A 19,178-nucleotide genomic window follows, 5' to 3' on the forward strand; every position below is an offset into this window, starting at 1 on the left:
GGCCGCAGACACACATGCAGGCAGAACACTATATACATAATAAATAAATAAATCTTTAAAAAATGTTATCCTTCAACTCATTGTTTTGAAACTGTAGACAATTCTATTAGCGTTTCAAAGAGAAAGGCCAGGGTAGCCAAGCTCTAAGTCTCGGCAGCTACCCAGAGAAGGAAGAAGGAGAAGATGAAGAGAGGGAGCCATGTTTGAGCCAGGCATGGAGGTGAAAGCCCCACTAGGACAAGCCATCACATGACTGGGAAGAGAGCATTACAGAGAGATAAGGTGGAAACGTCCAAAGAACCAGAGACAGCATACACAGGCTCTGCTCAGTGTCTAAAAGACAAAGACATGAGGAGAAAAAAAGACGCAACGAACCTCAAGGTGAATCTTAAATAAACAATTTAAGTATTTTGGGGGCAGGACTGTTTTTATTGCAAAGCAAATGCTTGTTTAGGAGACACATGTTGGGCATCCATGTGGATGCTGCAGAACATTCAGAAAGCTTTTGTTTTAAAATATGTCCACATACCAAAAGGTTTTCCCCACATGTAATGTATAAACTCACGCTTCCTGAAAGTAATCATTAGTATTCAAACGTCTAAACATGGGTTTTAAAAGCAAAAATGATGAAGCAGTATGATCTAGCCATTCTGAATGTCCAGGTTTCTTCTTAGTTTCAGATGTTAACTTGACACAGCCTAGGGTCACCTGGGCAGGGGAGCCTCTTCTGAAGAACTGCCTGGATTAGATTAGCCTGTGTGGTTGCCTATGAGGAATTCTACTGATTTATTGGTGTGGGAGAGTCCAGCCCACAGTGGGCAGCACCACCCCTAGACAGGTGGGTCTGGGTTGTATAAGAAAGCTGTCTGAGCAAGCCAGGAAGAGATGTCCCCTCTTTGTTCTTGCTTGAATGCCTACAACAGAAGGCAAAGGAGAATACGGCTTTATTGCTGAATTCACTTGTTACTGAAGGACTTAAAAAAAACCATATGCAAGGCCCACAGAAGCGGTTATGCCAATGGTATTGTTCATTCAGTTAAAAGAAAGGTCATATCTTTCTTGCTTTATTCAAAGGGGAGGAAGCTGGCTTCCTTCCAGGTGGGATATCCTGATTGGAAGTTAACTCTGACACTGGGCTCTGCTCTTTCCTTGTGATCGTTTTGATACACGTTCCTTAAAGAGCATGGTGTCTACACGTGCTAGTTTGCACACACAATACACGGGACACATGATCCAGGTTAGTCATCCACTGTGACTTTGGAGTTCCAGGGCAGGGAGAGGAAAGAGTTTGAGAAACTTGGAAGTTCTTTCCTGGTAGTCTTATATCAAAGATCAGCGTCTGTCTCAGGAGCAGCTGTTGCATTAACTATTCATGATAGTAACAGTGAGTAATACATTTTCACAGACTCTTTAATGCCTGCCAAACTTGCACTGAGCGCCATGCGATATGCTTAGGTCAAAGTCCTTGTTAGACCTTTTACAAAGCCTTTCAAATAATGTCTTACATTCTCGAAGCTCTTTACAGTGGATCAAATGTTTCCATACAGATGAGGTCGTGCATGGTGTGTGATCAGACTGGAGGGTCCTTTGACGTTTTTACCTGTGTTTGAATAGTGTCAGCTTTCTTCTGTTTCATTGATTTCTGTTTCTGTTTGTGACAAGGCCTCTCTCGGTAGTCAAGCATGGCCTAGTCTTCACAGTGATTTTCCTGCCTCAGTTCCTTTAGTGTTGTGATACTGTTTAACATTTATTTACGTGTTTATGTGTGAGTTTATTATGCACACAGGTATGAGTGTCCTTGGAAGCTAGGAGATGACATCTGTTCCCCTGGAGATGGAATTATAGATAATAGTAAGCCTGCTGATGCCGTGGGTGTTAGGGACTGAACCCATGTCCTATGAAGAACAGTGTGTGCTCTTAATTACCAAGCTATCTCTCAAGCTCCCGCTTTAGGTTTATAATTTAAATCCTTACATTTTTTTTTTTAAAGAGGCAAACTCAAATCTTGGATCACTTAGGAGATACAATAAAGTAAAAGATATAGTGTTTATGACACATTTTAATAAAGATAAGATATAAATGTCCAAACTCATAGCAAAATACACTTTTACTCACTGCCTGTCTCCTGTCGATCTTGGGTTAGAAAATCCCCAACTGTTTTTCATGCATGACTGGAAGTGTAAGATGTGGTGTCCTGGCTCCAATCCAGTGCAAAGGGGAATTTGAAGAGTGGCTCACATGTTTGTAATTTTCCAGTCTCAGGCACATACTTCCTATCCCGGCCATTTGTGCTCCCTAAGGGTAGCTAGTAGCACAGGACAAGCGTTTCTTGCTGTCCTAAATCCACAAAGCACTTTGGGATGTTCCTTGATGAAAAGTACAAAGGGACAACTAATTTTGTAACCATGTATTGTCACTAGTTCGATCTAGACTTACTAGATTGTGTTAGTACGATTTGCACTATTGGCTTGCTCAAGGAAACACTGAATTGTTGATGCTGTCACTCATTCCACTATGGCTAAACTTAGCAAACTGGAGTAAATAAAATGTCCTGTGTGTGTGTGTGTGTGTGTGTGTGTGTGTGTGTGTGTGTGTGTGTGTGTCTGTGTGTCTGTGTGTCTGTGTGTCTGTGTGTGTTGTGTTTGCTTTTGATCCTATTTTGTGAGTGACTGGGTTCTCTTTAAGTGTTACAGAGAGATCTGTCAATTCCCTTGAAGAGATGCTGGTGTTGAGGACTACAGCAGGAAACTTTAGAGAGCGTGAGGTCTTGAGAAAGTCTTTGAACAAAACAATGGTTTGTGGAAACAGTAGGAAACCATCTTGGCTTATGAAAGTGGATGATTCTTGCAGGGTCTAGGGGATAATTGGTTAGAATGAATTAAAAAATTTACTCCATTTGATCCTAAAGGCTAAAAGTAATAGTAGGATCTGAATGTGCAACTCAGTATGTGATTACTTGCTTAGCTCCTGACACCAAAATGAACCAGAGAGTCACAATTTTTGGCATGATGCTGCATGCCAAATGTTTGAGGCAGGAGGATCATGAGTTCCAGGACAGCCTGGGTTTTATAATGAAACTATAGCACAAAGAAACAAATAAAAGCAGCATTTAAAAGTCAGAGTTAAATGCTAAAGAGCTCTCTCTGAAGAAGAGAGACACCTCATGTGGTATGACAGCCCCACACCACACCCCCCTCATGGATGTCTGGTGGGTTGCTCATAGTGAGAGGCCACCTTGCTCAGAACAAAACATTGTAGTGATGCCTGGTCAGAGACACCTCAGAGGAGCTGGGGCATTTATACAAGCAGGATGTCTGTCGTTCTCATTGAAAGAACTCACAAGCAGTCTTGGGACTCCTGATGACTACACAGAATCCCAGTATTTTTTGCCACATCATATTATCCTTGTAGGTGGTCAATACTTCTTGGGCATTTGAGTTTTCTGTTTGTGGTCTCATAATTCACACATGTATTAAAAATTACAGGTAGGACATCTGATAGCTCTCAAAGCTCTTTCATATCTCTATCTCTGGAACTGCTTCATGTTTCAGATTGCTGTGCCATGTCCCTTCTGATGGAGGTGATCTCTCTCTGTAGTCACTTTTCTTTAAGTGGATGCTCAGGGTTTACTGATGTTACCTGTCTGATAATAATGTTGTAGATATTAGTTGTTTGCTGGGACAGAACAGAGATGTTACACTAAGAACATTTGAGGTTGGTTGGCTCATCAGCAAGCTCAAGACTATGAAATACACCAAACAACCTATGCTTACATAAGTAAATGTGAGAAATCAACATTATTCTTGCTATGTAGAGACAAATGGCTCGTCTACTGTACTGAAGGACCTATGTGCTACCAAGAATTTATATTTATTCCATGGAGAGATTGTATCAACATTTTAATAATTTCCCTCTTCATTTGGTAAAATTGAGGTAAAAAACAAATTTCAAGATGTATTTTAGGCTTTATGAGGTCGTTCTGTGATATATACACCCTCATTATTCTCAGTTCCTCGTGAATTAGTAAAACTTCACAATCTATTCCTTATAGCCTAAGTGTGGGTATTTATTTCCAGTTTTTGATCAGAAAAAATCATACAGTATATTTTGGTCATGTGTTCCCCTCTCCCAATTCTTCCCAGATCCTCCCTATCCCCCCCACCCAACTTTATGTTCTTTCTCTCTCTTTAAAAGCAACGTTCAGAAACCAAAAACAAACAAGAAATACCCCACCTCCCCACACAAAACATAAACACAGAAATAAAAATAAATAAGCAAAAGACCAAACAAAGCAAAAAACAAAACAAAACTGGAACAAAGTATAATGAGACAAAAAGGCTACACAAATACCATTGTGTTCATTTTGTGTTGGTCACTTACTGCTGGGCATGGGGCCCACTGAAACTCATGCAGAAAACTAAATTTTTACTTTGCAAGCAGGTATCAGTCACAGATAGCATCTTGGTTAGGGGTGGGAGCCTGTGCCTACTTCCCTCTCTCAGCTCTGAGACACCATTGGGATTGAACCTATGCCAGCCCTATGCATTCAGCCAGTCTCTGTGAGTTCACATGGGCATCAGTCCTCTTGTCTCTTGAAGACACTGTTGCTTTGGAGTCATCCATCACCTCTGGCTCTTACAATCTTTCTGCCTCCTCTTCTGCATAGCTTACTGAGCCTTGAGGGAAGGAGTTTGATGAAGACATCCTACTTAAGACTTAGTACTTTGAATGACTATCTTGCCTTCCTGTTCTGTGAATGAAGCTTGGCTGGTATTGGCTCTAATATGTGCACACCATCCTATTTGCCATTTTAAGGGTCAATTTTAGGGGATTAGAGAAATCTTCAGTGGGTAGGAACCTGAGTTCAGTTCCCAGTGCCCAAAATGGGTGGTTCACAACTGCCTCCAACTCCAGAGGCAGGAGGATCTTTTGCTTATGAACTATGTAGGCAGCTGCACATATATTACACACACACACACACACACACACACACACACACACTCATAATTAAAAAATAATAAAAATAAACATTTTCAAAAAGTAAATTTCACTCCAAAAATCATCAAAAGATCAAATTCAACTAAAGGGTAGAAGTGATTTTATAATATTCCTGGCAAATAAAGAACTGACTAGTAGAAATGACCAGGGTCAAAAAAAATAATCTTTATTGACTTATTGATGGGCTGTAAAATGTCATATGCTTGTTTTCTTGTTTAGCAGAAAGGGAAACTTTAAGACCAAGTAAGATTATTAAAGGTAGTATTATTCTAGAATGATCCACATAGGAAAACAAGTTTCATTTAGGGCCTTTTCCCATTATAAAATAGGGTTAGGTGTTTCACAAGAAACAGAAAATACTTGTTTTTGTTGTCATGAGGTTGGTTACGGATTCCTTTTGAAACAGAATAAAGGATTTGGCTCCAGGTATGTGACGGGGAAGAATACGGGAACTGGCTAAAGACTATCTGAAGCTGTTTAAGAGGGTGGAGTTTATCTGGTTTGTCTGGTCTAATTTGGAGTGGGCTTTCAAATTTGACCCTCAGAGAGATAACTTAGACTTTCTTGGAAATTGGTGATGATGTGTGGCGTATCTGCTTATCTGAGAAAGGAGCTATGCATTTAAAGGGTGCTGTGGTGTAAATCCTTCCGGTAGTGTAGCTTAGATTGTACTCTAGCTTCCTGAGTGCTGCTGGAAATCTTAACATCTCGGGGAAACTTGCGTAGATCCCCGTGAGTTAGAGACGCTTGTCTTTGTCCCTGGCAGAGAGGTAAGGGATTTCCAGGTACTCAGGCATAGGAAATAGAACAGTCTTTCTCTTACATGACTGAAGTCCACACTGTGTGAGGGAATCAGCCTTATTCCGAAAGTTTTTGCTTATTTGAGAGTCTGAGAAAGGGGCATGACCACGTGTGATTTACTTTCTACTTACAAAGGGAAGAGGATGCTACTTTGCCACCTCACAGGCAGTCAGTCAGTATTTTAAACTGTGCACATTCCATCTTGGGATGTAAAGACAAACCATCAGAAGTTTCTTAAATAAGAATTATCAAAATAAAAAAAAAAGAAAATTTCTTAGTTACCCCACCCCCACCCCCACCCCTCTCTGGGCAAGACTTTCCATTTCTCTCTACCTAAAATCCCCAAGTCAGATAATTTTCATGTTTGTGTCCTGTCTTCCCAGAAACCTCTGCTAATCTGGAGCTCTGGCCTTGGGCTTGCTCAGACTTGACTCTGTGCCCATTCCTCTTGCCTGTGTTCTGGATCCCCATTACAAGCTAGCACTTTTGGTTTTTTACTGCTTTTGCTTTCGGCCTTTCTAGATTTGCTCATGTCCCTCCAAAAGCTCCATTGCATTCGAAGTGTGCATCCTTGCTGCCTTGTCTTTTAACTTCGATCCCTATCTCCTGTCTTGGCATCATTTTGGTGACCACTATTCTCTCATCTCATGTTTTGGATTATGTCTTCTTTCATGGAATAGCCTACCTTAGTAAGCTGTGAGCTGGAGCAAGCCCTACCTCCTTTAAAAGCATTTTTAGGTTTATTTCATGTTATGTGTATGGGTGTTGTCCCTGCATGCCTGTATGTGTATCATGTGTATGTCTAATGCCTGGTTAGAAAAGGGTGTTGAATCCTCTGGAACTGGAGTTATGATGGTTGTGAGCTGCCATGTGGTGCTGGGAACTGAACTCGGGCCCTTGGCAAGAGCAACCAGTGCCCCTAACCACAGAGCTTCCTCTGCAGCTTCACCCCTGCCCTTCTTTAAGTTGCCTTGTTCCAGTGTTTTATCACAGCAACACGAGATAGACTCCTTTTCACCTGGAGGTCTGCTCATAGGACAGTGAAGGAAATAATGAGAAAAAAGGGAGGGAAAGACAGAAATAGAGAGACAGAGAAAGTGGAAGGGAGAGAGTGATGGGCCTGGGAGGGTGAGACGAGATCTAACTCAGTGTATAAGTCCTTTAAGTTACTTGACATCAGGTTCCCAACTTGTAAAATATGATAAATGCTAACTTAACTGCTTGATCTGTGTCCTTGGATGGTTGTGTGTCCAAGTTAGGATGTTGCTAAAAGCACAATGTAAGTGCTATTTGAATAAAAAAAGATAACCATTATACTCTTTATCAAAACCCACATATGATGGGTACGGTGGATTTTCATTTTTTTTTCACCTTTGCTTCCTATAAAATAGGAAATCACCAAATGAAGACTCTTGTATCTTTAGAACACTGGTCTCTGTGAATCACAGACTTGTCTGCACTAATGTGACAATCGAAAACAAAGAGAAAGAAATCCTGGCTACACCAACACATCCATTTCTATTTTAAACTCAAAGCCAATCACCCAAAACCTCAAAAACCCAAATCAAATTTAGGCCCTTCCGATCTCATGCCCAAGCCCAAGCCGTGGGCTTTCCTAGAGGTGGCCTGCTGGGAAAGTGTCTGGGCTGCTCGCCCAGGCTCCTGCCAGTGGCTTTTTCCTCTCCCGCCCCGCGCCTTCCCCACCAGCACACCTGTTTGCAGAGATCCTTCCTCTGCCTGGGCTTCTTGACTCTGGTCATGGCCACCTGTTAAGGATGACGCAGATCCCGCCCTACGCACATCCTTGCCTTGTTGCTGTCTTCAGGATCCCCAACTGGGCTGATTCACCTCACAGGTGGTTATTTTTAGCCTTTATCTCTTAGGGGTTCTGTTTTCTTTCCGCCACCTTTTGACCTGGTAGCTGGAAATAAAGTTTGCCTTCCATAAAGACGAGAAAGTTGTCAGCCATTTCCTTCCTGCCTGCATGAAAGGACCGGCCAGCAGAGGGTGGGAAGTGGCTGAAAGCCTCTATCCCTTAGTTCTGAAAACACATGCCTCTCAGCAGTGACTCTTCAGTCATCTGTGTGCATTGCCCAGAGCCATTGCCTGGAGCAGGCAGCTGGCTTTTCAAAGGGTCTTGAGGACGTTCAGGGAACGAATAAGATTTTTTTTCATCTTCTTTTGATCATGATTACTAAACTCAAAGGTCTGAGTAGTTGGACTTCTGATTTTTTTTTTCTTTTTTTGAAATAATTTTAAAATGAATGTCTGGTTGATTTAAGGTCCACTCCATGAGATGGAACACATCCTTGGGTGGCCAAGAACCTGAGACTAAACAGGCCAGGGACCTAGGGGAAAAGCAAGTACTACTGTTCTGTTAAAGGCTCAGCCATCATCAGAGACGCCTCCTCCAGAAGCAGATGGGAACAAATACAGAGTCCCACAGTTGAACTATGTGGGGAGAGAGAGAGAGAGAGAGAGAGAGAGAGAGAGAGAGAGAGAGAGAGAGAGAGAGAGAGAGAGAGAGAGAGAGAGAGAGAACGAGACCAGAACACTCAGTTCTGAGTGGGATGTCTCCATTAAATCCCTCCCTTTGGGGCTCAGGGAACCCTGTGGAAGGGGAGGCAGAAAGATGATCAGAAACAGAGGGGATGGAGGAATCAAAGAAACAAGGTCTTCTGAGGACAGCAGGACTGACACACATGAACTCACAGAGACTGTGGCAGCATGCACAGGGCTGTGCAGGTGGGGTTCCAGAGCTGAAAAAAGGGGACACACTCCCCATCCCTAACCCAGAAGCTCTCTGCAACTGACAACCACTTGCAAATGAAAACTTAGTTTTTTCCAGTGGAGTCTCACTAGGTATAAAAACCACTCTTATGGCCAAGACTTAGTGCCCAGTAGTAAATGGTCAAGACCCTTGCCCAGCAGAGAATGGCCAACACAAAACGAACTCCATGGCATTTTTGGATGTTCTTTGTCTCATAATGCTTTGTTAGGACATTTTCCACTTACAGAACCTTTGTGTATATATTATGGTTTTTGGTTTTGTGTTTTATGGGATCTCTCTCTCTCTCTCTCTCTCTCTCTCTCTCTCTCTCTCTGTGTGTGTGTGTGTGAATGTGTGGGTCTCTGAGTCTATACATGTTTCTCATGCTTCTTCTTTGGCTCTTCTGTTTGCTTGTTTTATTCTATTTTCTGGTTTCTTTGTCTTTGTCTTATTTTGTTATTATTCTTTGATGGCTGCTTTTTTTTCTAATGAGAAAGAGAAAGAAAAGGCGGGGATTGGGATGGATGGAGAGGTGGAGAGCATCTGGGAAGAGTTGGGGGACAGGAAACTATAATCAGAATATATTGTATTAGAAAAATCCATTTTTAATAAAATAAAAATAGAAAAAAGAGTTCTCAGGTGGGACTTAGGCTAGTTTCATGGTGGAGTGTTTGTCTAGAATGTGTGAGGCCCTAGGCCATCTCCAATACTACCAACCAACCAACCAGCCAGCCAATCACCTAACCAACCAATCAATTAGTTAATCAATCAATCAATCAATCAATCAATCAATCAATCAAACAGTATTCATAGAAAAATAGTCATTTTTGCTTTTTCACATGAAATCATAAAAATGCAGCTTATCAGGCAAGACATTTAGTTTCTGTTATGGGAAAGCATTTGGAAAATTGGAAAAGTCTAGGTATATTAAAGGCTTGAAAAATGTAGCTTGATTTTCCCTCTTTCTGGAAAATTGAGTAGACTAGGAAACTATAAACAAAGATGTGAATAATATACAGAGGCTTGGCATTTTCTTCACCATCAGAATTTGGTCATAAATCACCCAGTTGCTTACTGGGTAATTTTAGAGTGTTATCAATGTTGCTGCTACTAATTTTCTTTAAAAATAGACTTAACAAACATTTATTTCATTGTGTGTGTGTGTGTGTGTGTGTGTGTGTGTGTGTGTGTGTGTGCATGTGTGTGTGTGTATGTATGGTGTCCAGGTGTGTTGTGTGTGTGTGTATGTATGGTGTCCAGGTGTGTTTGTGTGTGTGTGTGTGTGTGTGTGTGTGTGTGTGTGTGTGTGTGTATGTGTGTGTGTGTATGTATGGTGTCCAGGGAGGCCAGAAGAGGGAACCAGATTCCCTGAAATTAGCAGTATATGCATTTATAAGCTGTCTGACATGGGTGCTGAGAACTGAACTCAGGTCCTCTGCAAGAGCAGCACATACTCTTAACCCCCGTGCTGTCTCTCCAGTATCCATGGCATGTTTTTTTTCTACACCATTTTCTCAGTGAAACTTTTTATTATATATCTTTCAGATTATATCCTAAATGTCAAGTTGCTGGCCCAGGATAGACACATCAAATATTTTTTATTAAAATAGAGTCTATAAGTGAAATTTGTGTAATTTGTAGTGTGTAACATGATGCTTTCGATAATTGTGAAGTTATCAAGTCAGACTAATGTATTGGTCACTTCATATACTTATGACTTTTGTTATGACATTGACAGTCATAGGAATTTTCCAGTATACAGTGTATGAACAATAGTGACCCATCTTCAGAAAGACAAGCAGTTTGTAATGTCTCCACAAAGGTAACAGCTTCCATTTCTCAAACCCTTGCAACTAGAGTTTGTTTTTACTAATATTTGCTCTACCATTGTCATTGTATAATGTGTGCATCCTCCAATATATTTCTCAACTATTCACACCAAGCTTTAATGAAGTGCTTGTTTTTCATTTTAGTTTTTTCCTATATGGTATCTTCAACTAATTTTTTTCCTATTACTATTATTTATTTATTTACTTATTGCTCTTGTATCTATACATATCTTTCTAGATTGTCTTTCAGACTCATGACATCAGTTTTGTTTGTTGGTTTTTGTTTTTGCCAGATATATTTTTTTCTTATTTTTTCAGGAGCCAGCCCTTTTGGTTTTTTCCATTGTGGTCTCTGCTTTTTTTTTTTTTTTTTTTTTTTTTTTTTTTTTTTTTTTTTTTTGGTTCTCATTGGGCATCTCTTCTGGCAGCCTGCTTTGGGCAGGCTTTGGAGCTAGCAGGACAGACACCAAGAAGCCAGGCCGCCTGTCAATTCTGTTAGTGGGATGGCAGAACTCATCTCACAGTACAGCTTGGGGTTGGAGGAGTTTGGGTTACCAAGGCTCAGCAGTGGGTCCATCTGGGTGGAGAGAAAGGTGCTTATTTCCCTTTCTCATCTTCAAAATGAACTCAATCCCAAGTTGATGCAGATCCTTGAAACAAGAAGATCAGGGCTGGTCCTGTCCTGTTTCCTATTTGTAAACTCTCCCCAGAGTAGGTCTACAGGAGACTAAATGGGCGCTGTCACCCTGTCCATCTGTTCTTTGCTTTGGATGTTTTTTTTTTTTTTTTTTTTTTAAAGAAAGAAGTAACTTATGCTCCTATGTATTCATTACATTATTCATTATGGAAAAAATAATTGGTTTTATGGCAAGATGAACATTTCTTCAAGGGGTAGAGCTAAAAACACTGGGGTGCTGAGATTCCTGGAAGATGGGGGTTTTCCTTGGGACTGCTTTAAATGAAAACCTTTTAAGAGGTTTTTGTCATTTCTACACTTAGCTAATGAAGGAAAGATTCAGTCAGTATTAAAAAGCATCAATAACAATTGTGCCACATTTCATTAGCATGGTCAAATCTCGAACTGCTTGTTGGGGATCTGGGGACACAGGCAAAGACAGGCCATCAGGAACATTTTGTTGCCGCACCATCCAGCATCTTCCTTCATGTGTTCCTGCTCTTCGGTAAGTATTGATGTTTTACCGTCATCTCTTTACAAAGAAGGTGAGTTTCCAAGGGAGCCTATTCTCAGTAAATTCTGACTCATTCTTCAATGGTGTCTGCATTCACAAACTAACAGCAAGCATACAGTCACTGAACCAGGTTATCTATGGAAGAGATGTTCATCCTTGCTTTCCTCATCAGAAAACCCAAAATCTACCTGGTTATCTTAGTCTGAATTATACAGAAATGATAATTGAATCACATCAAGTCATTTTGACATGACGAGATGACGACAGAGACACAGTCTCTATTTTAAGAGTCCATTCTTTGTGGTAAAATCTGACAAGCTAACCTACAAACATTAAGCTTTGTTTTTTTTTGTTTTTTGTTTTTTGTTTTTTTGGTTTTTCGAGACAGGGTTTCTCTGTGGCTTTAGAGGCTGTCCTGGAACTAGCTCTTGTAGACCAGGATGGTCTCGAACTCACAGAGATCCCCTGAACATTAAGCTTTGTAAAACAACTCTATTTCCAATTTTTTCATAATCTCTTATTTATTATGTAATGCAATTAGATTTCATAAACTTTGGAATTCATTTGTTGGGGGATTTTAGTGTTTGTCTGAGTTCAACAACCCTCTTATCCAAGACTTTCAAACAAGCAAGAGAAAATGAGCACATTTTCATGAGCCATTTTGCAGATTTGGGATGCAGGATATAATTTAAAATAGCATTTTGATTTAATTTATTTTGGAGTTCTGATAATGCTCTTCATGACCTCTGCATGTAGGAGCAGCCAGGGCCAAGAAGCTGTTTTTTTTCCGGCTTGCAGACGTCAGATTGCTTCCTTTCACACCTTGGAATGTCAGAAATTTATTAACTTCTTTCTTGAGGAGATGTTTTTCTCTTGGAGCATGTTGATTTCGAGAGGGGTGTTCTGTTTACCTGTTGTTGAGTACTTTTCCAAACTCACTCACAATTAAAAATAAGAAGCGGAGCTGGCCATTGTGGTCTGTAGACTTTGCAGCTGGCTGGAACTATTGATTGCTCTCTCCCTCAGAGCTGGCATAGCACCTTAGGATGCTGGGAGAGCCAGCCCTCAGGGAGGAAGCTTCGAGGTCAGTTCCAATTTGATTCCTCCAAGTCCTGTGTCTGAAGTGTGTGTTATTAAGCAATGGGGTCTTAATGTCAAGTTCTGGGAGGCAACCAAGGGCAAAGGCAATAACCTGTATTGTTTGAGGAATCTCTTGGACGACCCTGATCAACAACTTAAAGGGAGGCTTCTCATGCCTTCCGATACTGGGGTCTGTGTTAGGTAGTCTTTATGACACTCGAAAGGGCATTGTCACTTCAAGTGGTACAGTTTTACACACACACACACACACACACACACACAGACACACACACATGCATGCACACACACACCTATATGTTTTAAGTAAACATAAAATACCAGTTCTCTATGATCTTTTCAAATATTCTTAGTGTTATTTATTCCTCATCACTTCCTCTATATTACCCTATCTCCCCACCTTATAGTTGAAGTTTCCTACCTATTTCTCCCTTCAAAACTCCTGTGTCCTGCTACGCCCCCTCTTAAGCTTCTCTTCTGTCATGGTCCTTTTTGACTTTCCTTATTTCTGCAGTTACTCTAGGTTATATACTTACATCGAAAGCCAGCTTGATAAGACATCACCAGTGGCTCAGTAGTGGTACTTATGTCATGGGGTAACCAGTAGCTATCTCATTGGACTTAAGGCTCACTCAAGAGCTAATAATTTATGTCGGGATATGAAAACATAGCTAACTACTCATGGGTATTAAGGTCATGGATACTAAAGGAAAATCTATGGTTACCACTTTCTTAAACTAATATAATTTTTTACTGCATCTCTCACCCGTCATCAAATACTCTTTTTGTAGCAGATGGACACTATCAAAGAAATCCACAACTGGCCAAATGCAGAGAACAACAGACCGTCGGGTGCATAATCTCAACTGAAATACCTGCAACACAACCCTGATAACTGGGGCTCAGGGAAATGGGACTATTTTGAGAGTCAAAGGACCAGGACACCTGATGTGACATGGGGTCTTCTATATATGGCACGGAAGCTACACCATGAAATCCAAACAATACGTCTGCCTAACAAGACTAACATAGTGACAACACCAGTTGGCATCACAGCTTGGATGGGAGAACTATCACAAGGCTCCACCCCTAGAAGAAGAGCTATGGGCAATCAGTGGCTGCTGAGACAGGGTCTTTAATAAGTTATGCCATCTCGAGTTGTCATCCCTAAATGCAAATGCATACAAACAACACTAAATGGACTCAGCAAGATGTAGATATACATATGTGTGCATATATACTTGAAGTATATATATGTATTCACTTGATATATATATACATTTATTTATATTAAAGTTATATTGTATATAAACACATAGAAAAAGTATGTATTACTTGAAAAAGAATTTGACTAGAAATATTGAAACAGGAGGAGTTGGAGAAGGGAGAGGATAGGGTAGAAATAATGTAAATACAGTATTCAAATATGAAAATGCCAAAAAAACTTCAAAATAAAAGAAAGAATAAACAAATGCCCTTACCCCTTCAATCCCTCCAATTAAACAAAAACAATATCCATCATTTCTGCCACAAAAAATTTGTGAAGCTTTTTTTAAAGACTAGAGATTTAATGGCAAAATTAACTGAGATATTAATAGGATCTGCATAGGTCTAGAATAGGCAAGTAGATGCCCTAATTAGCTGATTCATCATGTGTCATGCTGAAGCCTGGGTGCATATTCAATTTCACTCCCTTTTAATAGTAGCTTTGATGGAATATTGCATAGTTTTTACTAAACAAAAGCTATCTATGTTATCTATCATAGCTATCTATCATCTATCTATCTATCTATCTATCTATCTATCTATCTATATCACCTAGCTATCATATCTATTTATCTTCTATCTATCTCTATCATATAGCTATCATATCTATCATCTATGTATCTCTCTACCATCTAGGTATCATATCTATCTGTCTGTCTATGTATCTATGTATCTATGTATCTATGTATCTATGTATCTATGTATCTATCTATCTACCTACCTACCTACCTACCTGGTAAAGGTTTGATTTCAATATTTGGCAGTTCTTTGTGTTTATTCTCACAGATATTGAAAGGCCTAGTCTGCCCCAAGGCCATGAGTGAAAGGAAGAAATTATAGATGCAATTTGCCTGCAGATTTAGGCATTTTTGCATACAGTTCATAGTGGGGAACATATATAAAAATAAAATTTTGCTTCTAGGGCATTATTTAAAGTTTTTGCCTGTGAAAAAGTCGAAATAAGTTTTACATAAGTTGGTCTGTGCAAGGTAGATAGCCCAGAGGCGATCGTCTCATTTTCTCCCTCAGCTGTCATTTTTGTCTTGTTACTTCAGCCACTCCCACTTCTCACACTTCTTGTGTCCCAGGTAAATGGGTTTTTTTCCACAATTCGTTTCCTCAGCTTTGTAAAGTGTGATTTTCTTGGGTGCCATACCTTCAGTAAACACCGAATAAACCAATTGTCAGATGAACAACAACGCTGCTAATCAAACTGTCCCTGAGAACATTCTGCATGTCTGGCAGTAGTGCCAATAGTGGGTATTCACCAAGAAAAGACCACAACTCATGGATATTTGTGTAATTTTGTCAGGCTTGAAGAAAAGAAAACAGTAATATCCTTCAGTTATATTAGAATTTTGCAAGCATTTATTTGTCTTCTCTTTCTCTGAAATCTTGGGAAGTCGCAAATACAGGTTTTGTCCCCAAATGTTTTTGTACATGTTTTCTAAAAAAAATTACAGTGCAGTTAACAAATTTGGTAATTAACATTCATTTATTAGTAGTATTTAGTCCATCGGCTGGCAAATATACCTGGCTTACCATCTGGGCTTGTAAATAAAGATTTATTGAAGCACAGCATGCTGTGTTTATGACTATTTGTCAAAGACTGCTTCTTGCTTGTTTGTAAGTAAAGTTTTATTAGTACACAGCCATGTGCATTTGTTTACAGGTTGTCTATGACAGTCTTAGGATAGCAGAATTAAATAGTCTTGACAAACACTTTTTGGTTTGCAGAACTGGAAAGATTTACTATCTGATCTAGAGGAAATGTTTTCAGCCTCTGATCTATTCAATAGGTCTTACAAAATTTCGTTATTTTTCCCAATAATATCATCTATTGCAAAAGAGGAAAATAAATTCTAGCTTGGCATCCTACTTGTATCACGTATTATACTTGTTTGATATGTCTCTTTATTATACTATAAAATAATTCTTCAGCTATTTTTATTGCTCATTACCTTGACACTCTGGATATACACAGATAATTTATTTTATACATTATATATCACTTCAAGCTGTATAATGCTTGTATTTACACATGCATTTTAGGCATATGGTGTATACATCCTACCAAGAGGCATAGCTCTTTGTTTCATTATCAGTTTTGTTAGTTTTCATCTGTTTGCTTAGGGTGGCATATCATTTTTTTCTCTCTCTGTAAATTGCCATGTTTCCCCTTTCCTAAATAAGTATCATGCAGGAAAATTGCTTTGAGTTTGTGTGAGTATTCTTTTGTTTCTCATCAAATTTCTTCAGTGGTTTTAGCATCCATTGTAATCCACTTTTATAAGTATTATTGTGGTTGGTGCCAAAGTGAATTTTAAGACTCATTTATCAGTTACAATTCTTTGTGTGTGTGTATGTGTGTGTGTGTGTATGTGTGTGTATGTGTGTGTATCTGTATATGTCTCTCTGTATGTGTGTCTTTGTATGTACGTAAACATGTTCATGTATGTGTTTTTATATGTGTAGAGGCCAGAGATCAGTCTGCTGTCCTGTCCTTCTCCATCACACCCCACTTAATATTTTGAGACAGGGCCTCTCACTGAACCTGGAGCTTCTGATTTAGCTGGACCAGTTCGCCAGCAAATCCCCAAGACCCTCCCAAGTGCACTTCCACAGAGTTGGGATTGCCGGTATGTAAGGCTGTGCTGACTTTTTGGTGTGGAATCTGTCAGATTAAGCTCTGATCTTCATGATTGTCTGGTAAGCCCTTTATTTCCTTGCCATCTCCCTACTATTAGTTACAATTTTTTAAATGAAGATCTCTCTCTCTTTCTCTCTCTCTCTTTCTCTCTCCCATCTCATGGATTTAAAATTTTAACTTTGTGATTTATACATTGCAATGTTGATGTCTCAAAACCTTCAGGATAACTTTTGTGTGTGTGTGTGTGTGTGTGTGTGTGTGTGTGTGTGTTTAGGGTTTGTGTGGCTTGTGTGTATGTGTACATATTTGTGTGTGTGTAACTTTCAACTTTAGCAATGCAATGAATTCTTAGGACTGACTTGAAATTCTGGGGACAGGCTGTTTCTTTAATATTTCTGTATAGCTTTTTAACATCAAGCCTGTAGATTTTAGGCACTCATTTTTTTAAAAAAAATGCACCCTAAGTCAAAATAATAAATCTGTAAATGTGGAACAGTGGGGCTTACTTGTCTTTTAATAAATTAAAATTTTCTCAACTACTTTTGAGATTCCGAAAAGTCTTTATTTAAAGTACCATTCTCCTTAGTCGTATTTCAGTTCCAGCTTAGCAGGAAGGGGTCCAAATTCCCTTTTAATCTAGAAATTTCTTATTTTTTCCTAGTACTAAAAAGTAAGTAATAATCCTTAGGGATTTCGGAAATATTTTAATGTGAGTCCAGGAAATCCAATTCAGTTTAAAATCAATTCTTTGTGTTTTCTGAAAGTCTATTTTCTGAAATCTATAAAAACTACTCCCAAAAATAATTCTAGGAAATTGAATCTCTTCATTGAGCATTCTTCTACCTGGTTTTCCCCTCTAGTTGGTCAAAAAGGGAAGAAATACCGTTCACACTTTGCTCTGGCGATGACTGAGATTCGCCCTTACAGTCTGTGAACTTTCTGGGGTGGAATGAGTCTGCTTGGGAACTTCAGAGCTCTTGCTGCAGAAAACCTGTCACCGGAAGGAAGTCATGAGTAGCAAAGAGGAAGTAGCTCAGCCTGGTTTAGAGGAAGTGTAACTGGTGATATTTTCCCAATTCCTAAGTCAAGTCTTTGCTTTACCGTCAATAACTAAAACCCTGAGGATACAACCTTGGTAATGCAATTCATTTCCTTAGGACTTGGCCTCTGAGGCAGGCTGCTTTTTTTTTTTTTTTCTTTTTGTTGTTGTGGTTGTTGTTGGTAGCAAGCATCAAAGTATGTGACAGGAATTCAGCAAGACTTCCAGCTTACCTCTACTCTTACTGCCTTGAGCCCTGCCCACGGGCTGACCTCCCCAGTGTGGGAGTGAACTGGGCAGAGATGGATCTTCTTCTAGGCTGTGTGTCATGGCAGAGCTGAGCTGGGGGTGGAGGTGCATAATGAAGCCATCTCATGTTCTGATTACCTAATCAGTTGTCATTGAATCTTGGAGCAAAATTGGTCCCCTGTGCCTGTTTGGGCATCGTGTAATTATTGGAGGAGTTGACAATATTTTCTTTTGGACTATGAATCAAAAGTAATTTACTCTGGGTATTTAAGTGTGTTGTTTTGGGGAGCAGCCTGACCAACAGATACACACAAAGCAATTTTGAAGTCACTTTATGAACTGTCATTGTTTACTGCTTTCAGAGTCACTTTAATTGGTTTCTGCAATCTGTGACTGGGAATTCCTTTTCCCGTCTCAGGTGCCCAGTTCATGCTATTTTTTCCTTCCCATTTCTCTTTCAGCAACAGCTCCGTTTTTATCCTGTGTCTCATGGCCCATCACTCAAATGGCCTTACCAACCAGGATCAGTCTTGGTACGCATGGAAACTGTGGCCTTGTGGAAGATAACCTTTGACAGGCTCTCTCCAGTTCTCCAGCCTCCAGTTTCACATGGAGACTGCAGGAAGCTGCTTCCCGCAGACTGAGCCTTGATAACACAAGGAGAACCACCTGGTAGCAGCGGCAGCACTTCATCCAGGATGAAAACAGGATCTAAAATATAAACAACATCCTCCCTCCAGAAGCCGGTGCTCAGTTCCCTCCCAAGTGTGTTTGACTCTGCTTTCCCAAGAGTCTCATGAGAACCTTTACTGAGGCAGGAAGGTAGGTCAAGACTAGAAGCAGGGTTTCAAGATTTCCGGTGGAAATCATCAAAATGTTTTCTTTCTTTTTTTTTTATTGTTATTGTTGTTGGTGATCTTTTAAGTTCAGGAGTATGACCAATAACCATAGTTACAGCACTGAACTTGTTTTTAGATGAATAAAAATTTATATACCTCAAGTTTGACACCATGCCAAAGGAAATTATGCAAATGGATCAGAGCAAAAAAGAAGAAAGGTTTCTGATGATGTCGTCTTTCCCAGAGCATCTCTTCCGAAATGGATGCTGTTTTGTAACAACAAAACATGGCATTTATTGTGTTCATTGTTGTTGGCAACCTAGCCAGTGTGTTTCTGCTCATCCCATAAAGTGGAACCTTATTTAGAGAGAGGTGAGTGCTCTCTCAGCATCTCCAGTCAGTATGTAATGCACACATGACTAGACTCCAACCAGGGTTACTGAGAGCTG

At 39.9% G+C, this 19,178-nt stretch overlaps 1 long non-coding RNA gene across 1 annotated transcript; it reads left to right on the top strand.

The window, feature by feature from the left end:
- Positions 1 to 1,257: 1,257 nt before the first annotated feature.
- On the top strand, positions 1,258 to 14,543 carry LOC118239184. The gene is made up of 4 exons (XR_004770854.1): positions 1,258 to 1,384; positions 10,308 to 10,391; positions 11,463 to 11,579; positions 13,478 to 14,543. It is a non-coding gene; the product is annotated as an uncharacterized LOC118239184 (long non-coding RNA).
- Positions 14,544 to 19,178: the final 4,635 nt, after the last annotated feature.

This window comes from Cricetulus griseus, chromosome 7 (assembly GCF_003668045.3).
Source record: "Cricetulus griseus strain 17A/GY chromosome 7, alternate assembly CriGri-PICRH-1.0, whole genome shotgun sequence".
NCBI lineage: Eukaryota > Metazoa > Chordata > Mammalia > Rodentia > Cricetidae > Cricetulus > Cricetulus griseus.